The sequence below is a fragment of the Colobus angolensis genome, unplaced genomic scaffold (assembly GCF_000951035.1).
Source record: "Colobus angolensis palliatus isolate OR3802 unplaced genomic scaffold, Cang.pa_1.0 Scaffold162, whole genome shotgun sequence".
NCBI classification, from domain to species: Eukaryota; Metazoa; Chordata; class Mammalia; order Primates; family Cercopithecidae; genus Colobus; species Colobus angolensis.
Window position 1 is genome coordinate 3,509,436 of NW_012114733.1, and position 6,266 is coordinate 3,515,701.

A 6,266-nucleotide genomic window follows, 5' to 3' on the forward strand; every position below is an offset into this window, starting at 1 on the left:
TGCACTCCAGCCTGGGCGACAGAGCGAGACTCCGTCTCAAAAAAAAAAAACAAAAGAGTTATTAGCTCAAAAAAAACAAAATCACTTCACGGTGAGCTGTCAATTTTACCTTAATTTTCATCAGCAATATAAGGATACTACATATTTTATATCCTCCAAGGTATGTTTGTTTAAAATGAGAATACTGTCCAGGCACGGTGACTCAGGCATGTAATCCCAACACTTCGGGAGGCCAAGTCGGGAGGAAGACTTAAGCTCAGGAGTTCGAGACAAGCCTAGGCAACATGGCGAAAGCTCATCTCTACAAAAAAATACAAAAATTAGCCAGGTGTGGTGGCACATGCCTACAGTCCTAGCTACTCGGGAGGCTGAGGTGGGAGGACTGCTTGAGCCTGGGAGGTCAAGGCTGCACTGGGTCAAGATCACACCACTGCACTCCAGCGTGGGTGACAGGAACAAGACTCCGTCTCAAAAAAACTAAATAAAAATAAAGAAATAAAATGGATACATATATATTCATAGTATATGTTACTGAAATCACACCCTCATTATTTTATTTAACTTTTTTTTTTTTTTGAGACAGGGACTCTGTTGCCCAGGCTGGAGTACAGTGGCATGATCACAGCTCATTGCAGCCTGGACCTCTCAGGCTCAAGCAATCCTCTCACCTCAGGCTCCCAAGCAGCTGGGACTACAGGCACATAGCCCTACACTCAGTTATTTTTTTGTTTGTTTATTTGTTTGTTTGCTTTTTGAGATAGTATCACTCTGTTGCCCAGGCTAGAGTGCAGTGGAGCAATCTCAGCTCACTGCAACCTCAGCCTCTCAGGTTCAAGTGATTCTCATGTACCAGCATCCCGAGGAGCTGGGATTACAAATGTGTACCACCATGCCCAACTAATTTTTGTATTTTTAGTAGAGACAGGGTTTTGCCATTTTGGCTAGGCTGATCTCAAACTCCTGGCCTCAAGTGATCCACCCACCTTGGCCTTTCAAAGTGCTGGGATTACAGGCGTGAGTCACCGTGGCTGGCTTTTTTTTTTTATTTTAATTTTTTTTGTAAAGATGTGGTCTCGCTATGTTGCCAGGGCTGGTCTCGAACTCATGGGCTCAAGCAAGTCTCCCACCTTGGTCTCCCAAAGTGCTGGGATTACAGGCATGAGCCACCATGCCAGCCACACTCAATATTTGAAAAGCATAAGATCAGACTACATGAATATGGTTAACCTTACTCCATTGTCTTGATGACATAGTGAAAGGCGATGGGCACTGTATTTAAGAATGTTATAAAAACTTTTTTCCTCAGAAATAAGCCAGAATAATTTTTTAAAAATGAACATAGATTTATTCAGGCTCTTCATTTGCAATAAAGATATCCACAATCAAAATTAATATTATGTGTAGAATTAAATATGTTTTTGTCTTAAAAAGAAAAAGGCAGTTGCTTGCCTATAAAACATTTTGTAGCAGTTTTCTAAAGAAAGAGAAGCAAGGCATACAATAAACTTACAAAAACCCAAATATTGCCTTGTGCTTTTGTGTACAAGTCCATTTCATTTCAATTAAAGAGTTCGAATGGAATATATTTTCAGAAGTTCAGGTCTATAACAAAAATCTTATTTTAACTATAATTTGAAATCCTAAGACATCAGATTTTCTTGCATAGGGAAACACAACATACTGAGGTCTTTAAAAGATTCCAAAGTTAAATCTTTATGTTTACTTAATCTAAATGAGGGAAAGCCATCCTCCTGAAGTTCACCTTCCTGATTATATCAAAATAGAATATAACTTCTCTTATCACCATCCCCGCAAACTCAGCCTGGCCCCTATTCCCTATGGGAAATTTTCTGCTAAAATGTGCATTTGCACTACTTGTCTTGAAATGAATTGCAATTTCTACCATCTACTTACTGAGGAAGGAGAAGGAAGGGAAAGAGTGGTGCTTCTTACAATCTTTCTTCACCTTGTGGGCAAAGATAGCTATTTGCACTCTCTTGGCTGTTCATAAAACTACATGATATGCATAAGCTACGGTCCAGAACAATCTATGTTCAGATTTCTGTTGGGAACAAATTTCACCCACTTCATATATAAAAAAGGTTCATCATAATCTCCTTCCACAAAAACACTACAAGTTTCACATTTGAAGAGACTGTCACTTCTTTTCATTTTCCCAACCTGACCATCAACTTTGCAGACAGTCACAGTGTCAAACCTTCCACTCAAAAAATAAACGTTAAATCTAAAGCATGAATCTAAAAAATGGGGAAGAGAAAAACCAAGACCGACTGTCATCTGAGGCTACAGTCACTACTATTGGACCTACTCAACCAATTTACTCAAATCATAAATTAAGACCAATCCATTAAATGTTGTCAATAGTGGATTAATAGTGCCAGGCACAGTGGCTCATGCCTGTAATCCCAGCACTGTGGGAGGCCAAGGTGGGAGGATCACTTGAGCTCAGGAGTTCAAGACTCAGTCTGGGTAACACAGCAGACCCCATCTCTACAAAAAATTTTTTTAAAAAATCACCCAGGCATGGGTAGTCCCAGCTACATGGGAGGCTGAGTTCCAGCTACTTGGGAGGATACTTGCTTGAGCCTGGGAGGTCAAGGCTGCAGTGAGCCATGATCACACCATCCAGCCTGAGTAACAGGAAAAGACCCTGTCTCAAGAAAAAAAAAAATAGGGCATTAACAAAGAATATCATGGGTGGCTCGGTTCCCCAGGACTAGCCCCCAAAGCAAACCAGTTTCATTAATGCAGTCTTGATTTTTATAATATGATTTGATTTGGTACAGTTTTATACATTTGCTACTATTGCAACTTCCAGAACAAGAGGGAAAGTAGGTAAAACTGAGCTTATGTGACTTGACGTCAAACATGGCAAAAATGATTTGAAACAGTTTGTTGTATTCCTAATAATGAGTAATAGGAAATTATCACAGGATTGAATAAATGAATATCTCCAACTTTGTCAATGAGTCTCAATTTTAAAAACGAGGCACGGTCTGGACTCAGGTGTGTTTTGTAATCATAGTTCTCATTAACTTTATTCTGTTACACAATGCAGACAGCGACGCAGGTGTACTCTGTGTGCATGCAGCTCCCTTGTGAGGGCTGCTGTTTCCTCTTCTAAAGTTACTGAACGTGCCACCCTACCACAGGACACTCTACTAATCCCAGTGGAACATAGTACATGTTTTCCAGAAACAAAAGTGGGAGAGAACAGGACAAAGGGCTGCATTCAGAGCCCAGAGAGGAGAAGAGATGGTTATCCCTAACCTCTGCCCTCCGCCTCCTGGGTTCAAGCGATTGTCCTGGCTCAGCCTCCAGAGCAGCTGGGACTACAGGCACCCACCACCATGCATGGCTAAAATTTGTATTTTTGGTAGAGATGGGGTTTCACCATGTTGGCCATCCTGACTTTAAGTGATCCACCTGCCCTAGCCTCCCAAAGTGCTGGGATTACAGGCGTGAGCCCCACACCCAGCCCAAATGAGATTTTTTTTGTTGATGAGCTAACCCAATAAAGAAGTTAAACTAAGGATAGGTCATCTGAGAAAGTCATTAAAAAGCTTTAGTTTCCCTTTGTTTTCTCTTTATCTTGTTCGCTCTCTCTCTCACCCACCCCTAATTAATTTTCACTCAACTTACTATTCCCAAATTTTTAAAGTTTTCTAGGAAGGGGCCAGGAACAGTGGTTCATGCCTATAATCCCAGCACTTTGGGAGGCCAAAACGGGCAGATCACTTGAGCCCAGGTGTTCGAGACCAGCCTAGGTAACATGGCTGTACAAAAAGTACAAAAATTAGCCAGGCATGGTGGTGCCCACCTGTAATCCCAGCTAATTGCAGGGTTGAGGGAGGGGGATCGCTTGAACCTGGTAGGTTGAGACTGCAGTGAGCCAATAAGATGCCACTGTACTTGGGTGACAAAATGAGACTCTTCTCTCAAAAAGAGAAAAACAAAACAATTTTCTAGGAAGGACATGAACTGTAACAAGATACATGTCTGGGCACAGTGGCTCACGCCTAAAATCCCAGGACTTAAAGAGAGGCCAAGGTGGGCAGATCGATGTCAGGAGTTCGAGACCAGCCTGGTCAACATGGTGAAACCCTGTCTCTACTAAAAATACAAAAATTACGCGGTGGCTCAAGCCTGTAATCCCAGCACTTTGGGAGGCCGAGACGGGCGGATCGCGAGGTCAGGAGATCGACACCAGCCTGGCTAACACGGTGAAACCCCGTCTCTACTAAAAAAAAAAAAAAAAAAAAAATTATCCGGGCGTGGTGGTACATGCCTGTCATCTCAGCTACTCAGGAGGCTGAGGCAGGAGAATCACTTGAAACTGGGAGGCAGAGGTTACAGTGAGCTGAGATCACGCCTCTGCACTCCAGCCTGGGCGACAGAGCGAGACTCCACCTCAAATAGAAAGAACAAAAAAAAAAAACACACACACACACACAATCTAATTACAGACCACCTCAGGGTAGAGATACCAGAAACAGTAAAGTAGTGGGTTACAAGTAGCATCAGGTCCATTTGCAGGAAGAGTGGACCACCAATCCCAATAGTTTCGGAAGTTCTCTCCTCAACTATCTTCTGTTTTCCATGCTATCTGACCTCCACAGCTGGGGATCTGACCTCCACAGCTGGGGATTTGAAGGAGAACACTTTACCTAAGTGCAACTGAGTGAGTGGTTCAGCCTGGCAGCAGGCTCTGTCAGGGCTCACGGATTTATGCAGTGATACTGACAAGTCTACAGAAACCCAGATTATAAATTTAACATTTAGAACAACAATAAATTGAAATAAGTGCAATAAAATATATTCTTCCATGGGAAATTTTTAAATTAAAATAGATTTACATTATAGAAGGGACACACAAATCATCTCAAGTTGGACGATGAATTATATTATATAATGGATCTCTCTCTTTCAAAGATCCTACTTTGGACCTATGCATCCAAATGTGCAATGCACTCCTCAGTACCTCACTGACCACCCCTATGACTCTGGGAATGTCACTTACACCCACAAGGCTTAAGTTGCTATCATTTTTTTTTTTTTAAGAATATTATTTGGCACCTGTAAGAATAGGATGATTATTTTCAAACATATCCAGACCAAAGACAACTTATCCCATCTTCACTGGTCTGGGTCACCACTGGCTCCTCACTAGATAAATACAACCATCCCAGACAAGGTGCTTTATTTGTGCTCTGCCCCGACAACACCAAATTCACTCTTCACATAGGAACCAGTGTGATCTTTTCAAAATAATGTCCCAAAAATAGCAAAAGAAAGAAACAAACAGCCACCATATCTTCCTCTCCCACTTTAAACCTGTCAGTGCTTCCGTCTACACTTAAAATCCCAAATGCCTTACTACGGCCAGACAATTCCACTGACCACCTTCCTATTCCTCCCAGCCACGAAGTACAGGTCAGCCTTCAGGCCTCTGGACTTGCTATTCTTTCTGCCCCCACATCTTGAAAAGGCTGGTTTCTTTTTATCCTTTGGATCTGTGCTTAAATGTCCTTATTTCATCATTGTAAGATGCTACCACTAGAATGTAAGCTCCATGGGGGCAGGAACATTGTATGTTCTGTTCCCCCACATCCCTACCTCTAGCACCTGGCATAGTGTCTGGCACATAGTAGGCACCCTCCACATTTGGTGAACAAATAACCAGAAAGAGAATTGGCAAATGTAGAGACAGAATAAGTCAGTTTGTGGTTGCCTATGGGCTGGGGGTGATAGCAGGGAATCGGGAATGACTGCTTAATGCATATGAAGTTTCTTTGGGAGATGATGAAAATGTTATAGAATTCAATAGAGGTGATGGTTGCACAATTCTGTGAATATACTCAAAACCACTGAATGGCACACTTTAAACTGATGCATTACATGGCATTATTATATGATAAAATATATCAATAAGTATCATATGGAGAAAAAAAAAGGCCGGGCGCGGTGGCTCACTCCTTTAATCCCCACACTTTGGGAAGCCAAGGCAGATGGATCACCTGAGGCCAGGCGTTCCAGACCAGCCGGGCCAACATGGTAAAACCTTGTCTCAACTAAAAATACAAAAAAATTAGTGGGGCATGGTGGCAGGCGCCTGTAATCCCAGCTACTTCAGGAGGTTAAGGCAGGAGAATCACTTGAACCCAGGAGGTAGAGATTGCAGTGCGCCAAGATCACATCATTGCACTCCAGCCTGGGCGACAAGAGTGAAACACTGTCTCAAAAAA

General features: G+C 42.3%; 1 protein-coding gene across 3 annotated transcripts in view; it reads right to left on the minus strand.

Annotated features, from left to right (window-relative positions):
* KDM4C (lysine (K)-specific demethylase 4C) overlaps window positions 1-6,266 on the minus strand; it is a 381,948-nt gene that overhangs the window by 374,911 nt on the left and 771 nt on the right. The window lies entirely within an intron of this gene.